General features: G+C 44.7%; 1 pseudogene; it reads right to left on the bottom strand.

Moving 5' to 3' along the window:
• LOC145391246 (lachesin-like) overlaps positions 1-12,500 on the bottom strand; it is a 51,723-nt pseudogene that overhangs the window by 15,137 nt on the left and 24,086 nt on the right.

Raw genomic sequence — 12,500 nt, 5'->3', positions numbered from 1 at the left:
ATACAAAGAAAAATACCTCGACCAAGAGAACACCATCGACTACAGATATGTAATGCCTCTCTACATTACACACCTGCACTCATCACCTGGTGACTGTCAGTCGAGGCACAACCTAATATACTGTAGGGGACATCAATATATGAAAGAGAACCAGACGAGTCAGGAACATTTCCATATACGTCAGCTGTCGGCCCTAATTAGTAGCTTCAGGAGGATGGTATAATATATTTACATAGTATGTACAAAAAGTGAAGCACCTCGGCCAACAGACACCATCGACTGCAAGTGTCCAATACCTTTCTATATTGCACACTTGCACTCATCAGCTGGTGACTGTCAGTCGAAGAACGGGGTTTAATGTAGGGGACATCAATATTAGAAATAGGTCAGTGGGAGGAGGAACTATTTCAAATAAGTCAACTGTCAACCCTAATTAAGAATACAATATATACACATTTACAGTTGATAAAAACCATAACCATACAGTAAAAAAGTCACATCACTCTGATCAGTCCGGTCTCTCTCAAGAAAGCCATCAATTTATCAGTTATAACAATGTCCCCATCACCCAGGATGGTGAAATGGGTGAAGGGGACGTCTACTGCACTGCAGTAATTTATAAGTGAAGCGCGTTCACGAATAAATCGCCGACAGTGCAGGATGATATGACTGATAGATAACACCGCATTACAGATGTCACAGTGCGGTGGGAATCGTCTTTCCATATATGGTTTCATGTGCGTTACAATTGTGGCATTGAGCCGTAATCATGCCAACACTTTTTCTTCCAGGCGACTGGGACGGTTGGCAGTGTCCCAGTCGCCCATGTACGCCTTACATGTTGGAATATTAAGTCTGGTCCACTGACCTTGCCACAGAAGATTTATTGATTTCTTCCCGAGAGAGAGACTCGACCGTAGATCACGAGGAACGTCCCAAGTCTCTTTGAGCTCTACAGCCGACTTTGCAAGTAAGTCAGCCTGCTCATTGCCGTAGATGCAACAATGACCAGGCACCCAGATCAGCATGAATGACTTGTTGCATGAATGCAGCTTATTAACAATGCAGCCCTGGATCTCGTGCGAGTCTGTAGTGCAAGATGCAATTGCCTGAAGGGGTGATTTCGAGTCAGAAAATATGACAAACGAGTCATGGCTAGAATTAAAAGCATAGTCTATGGCTTTGTCAATAGCAAAAAGTTCGGAGGTAAACTCAGATGTATAAGTCAGCAACCGATACCTGAGGGCACATTCAGTCGACCACACGCTTGCACCCACACATTCACTCTACTTGGAGCCGTTGGTGTACAAGTGGTGGGACCCCAAGTGACGAATGATGATGTTACGAAACAAGTGGTGAACCTCCGCCTCCAGCGCCTTGGTCTTAGGTGCTGGGAGCCATGTAACATCAACAGTAAAGCCGGGTGGCTCCCAAGGCGCTATATTTTTAAGCACCAACTTGTCACAGTTGCTGGGGTCCACACCAAGCTCCTGAGTCAGTAAGTGGAGGCAAACAACAAGTGGCCAACGCAACCCCCGCATGAGATAGTGGTATTGACGCAGGGGGGTACGGGCCACATTGCCGATATTACTTTTCCTATATGTTCGTATGCCGTACGAAAAGGCCAGGTGGTTATGGCGAATATGGAGGGGAGGCACATTCGTCTCCACTTCCATACGAGCTACATGGGTACACCGGACGGCTCCAAGACACATTCGCAAACATTTATTATGTAGCACATCCAATCCTTTCAGCGTGGCATCGGACGCCGAGCAATACACCTGTGCATCATAGTCTAGCTTTGATCAAATAAGGGACTTATACACCATTAATAAAGGTTTTCTGTCGGCACCCCATGTAGTACCCGCTAGGTACTTGAGGACATTTAACGATTTATCACAACGAGCAAGCAAAGTATTAATGTGAAGTTTAAAATTCATTCTGCGATCAAAGTGGAGGCCCAAAAACTTTACAGAATTTTGAAAAGGTACCGCTTGATTATCCAAAAATTAACGCAAATCGGGGACGTTACGAGTCGTAAAAGCTACAGCAGCACACTTAGGGATGGAAAACTTAAATCCCCACTGCAAGGCCCATTGGTGGACGGAGTCAAGGGCTGCTTGAATCCGCCCAGCTGAAAATTGTGCATTACGGGAGGAGTGCCATTTTGCACAATCGTCAGCATAGAGCGACTATTTAAGATTCCTGGGGATGGGAGCTGATGACAGAATATCATTGATCATAATACCAAATAAAGTAGGACTAAGCACAATTCCCTGCGGGATCCCGTTTTCCATATATCCGATGTTACATTACGGGGCAATTTGACAGAGAAAGTCCTGTTCCTTAAGAAATTTGAAATAAAAATAGGCAAATTTCCTTTTAAATCATAAGCATAGAGCTTCATTAGTATATCATGTCGCCATGTCATGTCATAGGCTTTATGGATGTCCAAGAACATCCCTATCATGAATTCTTTATTGGCAAATGCCTCTGAAATACAATGCTCCAAATTCATTAAATGATCTAGTGAACTTCTGTATTTACGGAAGCCACATTGTTGATCATTTAACAAATTCTTTGACTCTAAAACAAAAAGAAGCCTATTGTTTACCATACGTTCCATGACCTTACATAGACAAGAAGTCAACAAATAGGACGAAATGAAGAGGGATTCTTAAGACAACCAGCCTCTTTGGGCATCGGTATGACGTGCGCAAAGTGCCATGAGTTTGGGTACGTTCGAGACGCCCAAATCTCATTGTACAATGTTAACATCTTAATCAGGTTGTCCTTATTAAGGTGCTAGATCATACCGTACGTGATGGTGTCTGGTCCAGGGCTGGCGTCTTTACAGGGTTTAAGGGCAAGGAGCAGTTCATCTAGCGTAAACTCTTGGTTGTGCAGGGAGTCTACGTCTCCTGTGGCAAAGTCTATCAACTGTAGCTCAGCCGTGCGTTTATGATGTTGGAAATGCTGGTCATAATTGGCTGAGCTACTTACATGGGAAAAACTCCTGGCAAGGATGTTAGCAACATCCACGAGCTCGTCATAGATGGTGTTGTTCACTTGCTGGGTGGTTACAGGGATGTATGGGCCTTTATTATTTAATATTCTTATAGTGGACCATACTTTACTTAATGGTGTTGTACGAGTCACCGTGGACACAAAGGACCGCCAGGAGTCACGTTTGACCCTTCTTATTATTCTCCTTGCCTCAGCCCATGCCTGTTTGTATGCAATAAAATTTTCCTCAGTGGGCTGACTATCAAAAATCCTGTATCTCCTATTGCGTTTCCTTAATGCTTGTCAGCAATCCGGTGTCCACCAATGTGCTCTGTGCTTCGCATGAACTGTAGAAGTCTTGGGAATAGCAGCCTCAGCTGCATGTAATATGGAAGTAGTTACATTTTCGACCTTAACATCTATGGTCTCCCCGGATATATCTGAAGTGGCGATCCATTAGAAGGATCCCCAATCTGCTTTCTTGTAGTTAAATTTTGGAAGTGGGGGGTCCGAAACGATGTTGCGTGTATAAGAAAGACAGATGGGTATATGATCACTTCCCAAGGAGTTGTCATAAGGGTCCCGTGAAAAATCTTGATGTATACCAGGGGAAGCCAAAGATAAGTCAATGGCCGAAGTGTTGGTAGAGCGATCATCTACACGAGTCGCTCTACGATCGTTCAGAAGACAGAGGTTGGACTTTAGTATTAGGTCGGCTACTTGCTCCCCATGACCATCAATCCTTAAGCTACCCCATTGATAGTGATGGGCGTTAAAATCGCCCAACACTAACTTATTTCCAGGAAGATGTTCAAATAGTGAATTTAAAGAATCACTATCAATGAGGCCATGTGGATGACAGTACAGAGAGCAAATAGACAGATACATGTTATTAAATTTTACTCTGCACGCGACAGCTTCCAGAGTAGAATTTAGAATCACTTCCGTTTGTGGGTGTGATTTGTGTTTGTAAATGGCGACTCCGTGACCTTCATATCTTCTATACGAGTGGTAGTGTTTGAACTGCGGAGGATCAGGGTGATCCTCCAGCACATCTCCTGTAAACAAACAATGTCTGGCCTGTGTATAGAAAGCAAGATTGCTATATTGTGTAATTTATTCCTAAGACTCCTACAATTCCACTGTAACACAGTGAATGCGGCGGTTTAAGATTTACATTGGGGGCCAGTGTGCTTAGGCTTTTATTTGCCGCCAGCCAGCAGGCGAGCGACTACCGGCGGACCTATCCCGGTGCTTGGTGACAGAAACCTCCATGTTTTCGTCAATAACTAGGGTCCCAGATTCCACCTACGAAGAGCTCCCTTTTCTCTCCCTAGCTGGGCCAGGAGCAGGAAGAACATGAGGTCGTGACTTGGTGAGGGTGGTCATATTATTCTTACTAGAGTTGTCAGGCTTTGTTTTAGGCTTGACTGACTGAGAGGCAGCAGCAGCCTGAGAGTAGGAAGGTGCAATAGGGGTGTCAGTTTGAGAGGTGGATTGGCCAGGAGGCTCAGATGGAGAGGTAGAGTGTGAGGCAAGAGGAACAGGTTCAGGGTCAGTCTGCGTTTCCATGGTGCACATCATGGGACGGGACATTACCGCCGAAGCATGGGACCTATTCAGCGTGGGAGTTGCATGCAACTCCTTCATCTTTTTCCTAGCTTCGTTTTCGTTTTCGTTTTCATTTTTAAAAGCTCCAACATGCTTGCATGTGTCGGCCTTGGTCACCTAATGGCGGCTCTCCATGCTGCACGATCCATTGCGGCCTCCCTGTCACACTTAATGACCTCATCCCATGTCTTTCTCGGTCTACCCCTCATAACCCCACCCCCAATATTAACACTTCTCACCTTCCTCACCCAATTATCATCCCCCATCCTCTCCACATGTCCAAACCACCTCAATCTACCTCTCCTCATCACAACACCAATACACTCCAGTCCCATCCTACCTCTCAACTCTTCCATTGTAAACCCAGCCCCTCCAGGCCTTGGATGCAGGGATGCACTGCACATCCACCTAATCATTGTCATTTCTGTACGTCTGAGCCAGCGAATATCTTCCTCCTTCACTGCCCAGGTCTCACTGCCATACAGCATTACACTCCTAACACATGCTGCATACAAAGACCCCTTAGCACGTAGGGGGAGCCCTCTCAATGTCAAGAGAGGCAAGAGCTCCCTGAACTTCTTCCAACCACTTCTCACCCTAGCCACAGAGCTAGCTCCAGCCCCACTTCCAGCACACAACATGTCTCCCAAATAACAAAACTCTTCCACACACTCAAGAGATTCACCAGCAAGTTCAATTCTTTCACGTCTGACAATCTCCACCTGCTCACCCCGGCACTCCGTACACATAAAATCAGCATTATCTCGCAGTCTACCTCTGATACCACTACATCTCTTATGAACGCATTTATCACACACACCGCACAAGATGGAATTACTTCCCACGCCCTTGTGGCAAACTGCACATGGCCACTCTCCCTCGTCTTTGACAGTACCGCCACCAACCCTAGATATCATCACTTTTGTTTTATCTGCATTTACCCTTAAACCCTTTTGCCCCATACCATCTCTCCACTTCCTAAACCTTTCCTCCACCTCCCTTTCATTCCCTGCATTCAACACCAAATCATCAGCATACAACAACTCCCACAGGAGTCCGTTTCTAAAGTCACGTGAAAGGGCTTCAAGTACCATGATAAACAACATGGGATTCAAGACTGACCCCTGATGCACACCAACATTCACGGAAAACTCATCACTCAAATCTCCATTCACTCTCACCTGGGTGTGAGCACCCACATACATAGCCATAACCACCCTAACCAGCCACTCCTCCAAGCCAAGCTTTCTCATTGCCCACTTCACCACCTCTCTAGGGACTCTGTCAAAGGCCTTTTCCAAATCAACAAAAACAAAATAAAGATCCCTTCTCCTACCAATATATTTTTCCTGAAGCTGTCGAACAATGAATATGGCATCAGTGGTCCCCCTACCTGGCATAAACCCAAACTGCATCTCATCAATATTTACTCTTTCTCTAATCATACCTTCTAAAACTCTCTCCATTACCTTTATTATCTGATCTAAAAGCTTTATACCTCTATAATTTCCTCCTTCCAGGGCATCACCCTTCCCTTTATACACATTTACAATTACACTCTTCAGCCAATCATCTGGGACAACACACTCATAAATAATCCTATTTATCAGGTCAGTGACTAAACTCACCCCTACATCGCCTGAGGCCTTCAACATTTCGGCAGTCAACCCAGACACACCTGCTGCCTTCCCCACCCTCATCCTGCCTATTGCCTCACTCACAGTAGCAGTATCAATCAAAGGCCAAGAGCCAGACACTGGATCTGCTGGCTCCAAACCTTCCCTGTCCCAGTCAAACTCCTCATTCAACAACCGGTTATAATGCTATCTCCATGCATCTTTAATATCCTCACTGTTCACCACTACCCTTCCTTCATCATTCTTCACACACTGCTCACCTATGATATCCCGATTATCCCTCTTCACCTGACCTGCCACCCTAAATATATTTTTCCTTTCCCCATGATTTAGGTTATCAAGTAATTGTCTCTGTGACTCAGACTTTGCCCTATATACCTCTCTTCTAGCCCTAAGCTTGGCAGCCAAATATTCCTCTTTGCTACCACCCTTCTTCCATTCCTGGAAAAGCCTTCTTTTCTCCTTAATTGCAGCTTCTACACCCTCATCCCACCACCAAGTTACTTTATGTCTTGGTGGTCCTCTAGTCCAGCCGCATGTTACATCAGTAATGCCCTCAGTTGCTTTCACTACACAGACCTCCTCCTCCTTCCACTTGGGACAATCCCTAGAAGGAGTGGAGTGTGCCACCTTGCAGTGAAAACAACGTACCATCTCCGATCTGCAGTGTTCAGCATCATGTCCCAGTGTTCCACATTTGCCACACACCGACTGGGAAGCCCGACAAGTCGTATCACCATCCCCATACAATTGACACCTTAAGCAACGAAGTGGATTGGGGATGTAAGGCCTTATGTTAAAAATTTCGTAGCCAACTTTGACATGATCTGGAAGTGAAACTTTGCCAAAAGTCAAGACAATAGTGGCCATCTTCGTCCTCATGCTTTCGGAAAATCTAGTGATAAACCGGGCACCGATTATGTCCTGCTGAGCAAGTTCCCGTATGATCTCGTCCTCTTCCATAACCATGAGATCCCTGCAGGTGATAACACCTTTGCAGGAATTCATGGCGTGCGGGATCTTCGGCTCGACATCATATTCATGGAAATTACGCAGTTTCATTAAGGCTTTGACCTGGGATGAATTGACAGTTTTGATTAGAAGGTCTCCGTTACCAAGTTTTTTAACTTGTTCCACGTCCCCAGCACAGTAATCAATCACTTTCTTGATGAGGAAAGGATTGAGACTGCTCAAGGGAGTAGAACCTAGAGCATGGAGGGTTACATACTGAGCATTATGTACAGGTATGTCTAGGAGATTTGTCTGGGGCCGTTCAGTCTGTGGGCAGTCAGTCAGTCTATCGGTCGGGGTTTCGTCAGGGCCGCCTCCCCACCTGAAGGGGGGGAGGCAGTAGGGGCGTCCACCATAGGGGCCACTTCCCTCTGGCGGGGGAAGTGGGAAGAGGGAGAAAAGCGAGCAAAGGACAAACAACCCGGAACCAGACACCTAACGCTGAGATCACCCTCTCAAACCACACCAGGGAGGCCCGACCGTGTTTATTCACGCCCCAGAGTGATCAGTGGGGGGGACCCTCCATGGGCAATAAGCAAAGGCAAGGTCAGTAAATAGGAACAGACATCTACTGTTCCAAACTAATAGGAAGGGGAGGAAAGTTAGAAACTAGCTAACCTATACGTCATCAGAAGGGTGAAAAAAAAAAAGCATAATGCCAGTGAGGCAGCCCTGAAAGCTAGAGAAGAGTGAAACGAAAAACACGTCTACACTCCTCACGACCATGCATCAAAGTCCCAGTAACGAAGGTGGTAATTCTTTGGTAGTGTTGTGGTGAATGAGGTGGTGGCAGGGGTATAAGTGGTAATGGTTGTGGTAGCAGCACTGGTGATAGTGTTAGTTGTATCAGTGGCGGTTGCAGTAATGTTAATAAAGTAGAGAGGTAGGTAAGTAGCTACCATGTTACCAGTTTAAAGTTGTGAGGCATTGGATAGGTCGTTATAGGGTTTTAGCATGAGGCACAGTAGGTGCTGCTCTGTCTCGATGGCCCTTCTGTCTGTCTTGCATCGTCAGTGAGGTGAGTTATAGACACTCTTGGGTTACGGGGTTTATTGTGACACAGTTATATCGTGGTGCAGAGTAACGTAACCTCCTACACTATCCTATCTCCTAAGCTTCTTTCTGCCTTCTGTCGTTCTCTCTGGCTCTCTGACCAGATTTCCAGGAATATATACTACTTGGTGGGGATTTCCGTGTCAAATGGGCTAATCGGACTTTCGGCAGTTACCCCTCGTGTTTGCTGCATAATGGGGTTCTCGAGCGTCTGCTATACATTCTGTGTATGCATTCTGGCTAGAGGATGTGTACATTTTTACCTGAGCACCAGGTATTGTATGTGGTGCAAGTGGTACCTATTGTGCTATGAGATATGTACTAGTGCCTATAATATTACATATGACATTATATGGTGGTAGTGGTGGGGGTTGGGCAGTAGTACTGATGGTAGGGATGGTGGTAACAGTGGTTCAAGTAATGATTCACATTTGGTTGAAGTCTCATAACCGGCAAGACGACTAGACGTCTATTTGGCTGTGGTTACCTTTCAGCACAGTAAATGGTTTATCAGGTTATAGGACACCGTTTGGCTTGCCACTCAGTACAGAATCACTTGAAGGAAGCTTTACATCGAGTGAATGGATGGTGGGCTCCCCCTCCTAGCAGATGTAATATACAAAACAATTCGATAAAGACGAGGCACCACGAAAATTCCACGACCACCTAGGAACGGCATTCGGTAGCAAAGTGCCCCATGCTTCAACAGATTCCTATAAACAGGGTCAGCACCATGGCCAGGTGGTTACAGAAGTGATTAGCTCTCTTTGACTTCGATCTCTGGCTGTGGCAGGAAATAGGCTGACGTTAGTATCTTCCACAATACCTGTTGACACGAAAAACTACCCCCACTTATACTAGCTGTTCAGTCCTGAATGAGACACTCTTTGCATATAATGTATATGAATGATGTGTATTAAACACTGAGGTAGTGGAATATGAAGATGTGTGGCATGTAGGACTCCTAGGCATCACGGAACAAACTCTCAAAGTATGCCCAGAGTCAGATATATAAAAAGATTTTTTTTTAAATGAGTGAATTACAAGGTATAAAACAACATCGTGCATGGATATTGTTGGCTAATGCAGCAGTAAATAAAATAAATGTACTACCTTCCCTTCGCATGTCTGTACCCTATCCCACCTTACGACACCACAGTAATCATCTCTGATTATGAGATGTAACGTAATGTAAAACAATACTCCCTTTATCTGTAGAAAGAACGTGGCTAAACTATTGGATTTGGGGCCTATTCTAGATGGGCAATGAAGGCTTTGTAGTACCGTCACGTCAGAGATTTCCTTTGCATATTATACACTAGTGTGTGTGTGTGTGTGTGTGTGTGTGTGTGTGTGTGTATGAACTCACCAGTAACGACGTGGACGGTGATGTTAGCAGGTATGGCGAGGTGGGGTTGACAGGAGTAAGTGCCCGCGTCTGTGGGTCTTACTCGATTGACCACCAGGCTGCTTGAGTAGTTCTCGTGCTCAACCTAACAATAAATTGCACTTTTTAGCCATTACCATCATCATCATCATCATCATCATCATCACCCTGTTCATCAATATCATGATTATCATCATTAGTCACCACCATCATCATCATCATATCGTCATCATCCTTTCTCTCTCTCTCTCTCTCTCTCTCTCACTCACACACACACACACACACACACACACACACACACACACACACACAACCATTAGCCTCACCCCATCACAGACTAGTAATAACCCTATTCAGTGAAATGGAAGGTGGTTGGGTAGTCAGTAGTGAGAGGAGAGAAAGAGAGGGGTAGGGGAAGGAGGAAGGGAAGCTGAACAGGTGCTGCCGTATTGGGAAAGGGGTACAGAGAGTTCAGATGCGAGTAGTAGAGAGGCTGAAGGGAGTCCGTGAGAGGAGGGGAGTTGGTGAGAGTAACTTTGGTATTTTAGGTGGTAATAGGAGGCTTCGTAGGACGTCTTCCTTAGCGATTTATTCTGCATACTACACCTCAATATCCTCATATATTCTGTATTTTGTATTTTAAGTATACCGATATTACAATGATATATATATATATATATATATATATATATATATATATATATATATATATATATATATATATATAATAGGCAAAAGAATGTTAAGGTGTAACAGACAAAATAAATTGCGTAGGAAGCAGCGGTACGGTCTTTGCTGACAACAAGGATACGAATCTGCCTTTGACTCACCCTCTTTAGAAGTACTTACGTGATGAGCCCCTACACACACACACACACACACACACACACACACTCTCTCTCTCTCTCTCTCTCTCTCTCTCTCACACACACACACACACACACACACACACACACAAGATATGACAGGAAAGTACTGCATGTGAAAAAAGCATTAAAGAATTATGCAACCTGAAAGAGAGAGACAGTTACGTGCTGAAGGTGGGGCTGGAGCTAGCTCTGTGGCTAGAGTAAGGAGTGATTGGAAGAAGTTCAGTTGTTCCCCCTCCTGACATTCAGAGGGCTCACCCTCCATGCTAAGGGACCTTTGTATGCAGCATATTAGGCGTGTAATGCTGTATAGGAGTGAGACCTGGACGGTAAAGGAAGAGGACATTCGTAGACTCAAACGTACAGGAATGACATTGATTAGGTGGATGTGCAGTGCATTCTTGAATGCAAGACTTGGGGGGGGGGGAGTTAGGTTTACGATGGAGGAGTTGAGAGGAAGGATGGGACTAGAGTGTTTTGGTGTTGTGATGAGGAGGGGTAGATTGAGATGGTCTGGGCATATGGAGTGGATGGGGGATGACAATTGAGTACAGAAAGTATGAAGAGTGAATGGGGATGGTATTGCGAAAGGCAGACCAAAAAATACTTGGAACGAAGTGATAGAGTGTGATCTCAAGGACAGAGGACTTAACTTGCAGGCTGAAAGAGATCAAGCAGCATGGGAAGCCACAATTAGGTGACCAAGGCGGATACATGCAAGCATGTTGATGCCTTTATAAACGAAGTGCAACATTAGAGAGATTAATAGCTAACTTTGAGTCCTGTATATGCTGGAAGAAAGGAGTTAGAAAATAGTACACACTAAGAGAGAGAGAGAGAGAGAGAGAGAGAGAGAGAGCACTTTACCTGCAGATGATGTTGCCTTGCGTAATTAACCATGGTGTTATTGTGGTACCAGAAGATATAGACAGGCGGGACGGGGGCGTTTCTCACCCAGCATTCTAAGGAGAGGTGGGAGCCTTCCTCTATGTGGATTTCACTTGGACCCCCTACCACTGCCTCCGCCTCTGTGGGGGAGAGAAGGGGGTAGATAGATGGATGGATGGATAGATTGATAGACAGACAGATAGATAGATATAGGTAGATAATAATAGACATGGCTAGATATAAAGATAGACTCTAAGATACACAGATAGACTGCTAGAGACAGATGGATGGATGGATAGATAGGTAGACAGATAAATAATAGGGAGACATATAAATTCATTTTTCGTTCAGATATAATAAACAGGAATGATATTATAGTACTTATAGTGATAAGAGTGAATAGAGGGACAGATAGAGAATCAGTATTCATACACAAAAATGGATACTAACAGGAAATTAGATAATAGTTGATATAGACAGGCAAGAGGTAAATGATTGGACGGAGAGAGAGAGAGAGAGAGAGAGAGAGAGAGAGAGAGAGAGAGAGAGACTTGTCTATTTATATTTATATATTCATATATATGTGCATACACACATGTATACACGCGTGTTTGTGCGTGTATAGGCTATACGTCTGCATACCTGAATGTGTGTGTGACCGTGGGTTGTGTGTTTACCTGAGTTGCCCTTCCAACCCTTCCAGCAACACAAAACAGCTGATGTTCAGTGTTTTGATGTTACACGTGGCATCAACAATTGCCAGTAGCTGTTTGTTTATTTTGTTGACTGCCTTTGCGATATTGGAATAATAATGTTGCAGTTCCATTCTTTTTTTTTTAATATTAATATGGTCTTGTTGTTGGATGGTGGTGGTGCTGGTGATGGTATTGGGTATTATATTATTACAATTATACCTCGGCCCACCTTTGGTGGAGGAGGCATTAAGCGATCTATCTGTCCATCCATGTGAGGGTTCGTGTGTGCATGGGTCTGTGTCCACAACACTACTGTGGTCGTGATATCTCCTGAACCCATTGA

The sequence above is a fragment of the Coenobita brevimanus genome, chromosome 17, assembly GCF_032717465.1.
Source record: "Coenobita brevimanus isolate Jiangsu-jjx chromosome 17, ASM3271746v2, whole genome shotgun sequence".
In the NCBI taxonomy this organism is placed as follows: domain Eukaryota; kingdom Metazoa; phylum Arthropoda; class Malacostraca; order Decapoda; family Coenobitidae; genus Coenobita; species Coenobita brevimanus.
The sequence above is the reverse complement of the archived record's forward strand: the minus strand, read 5'-3'. Positions and strand labels throughout refer to the sequence as shown.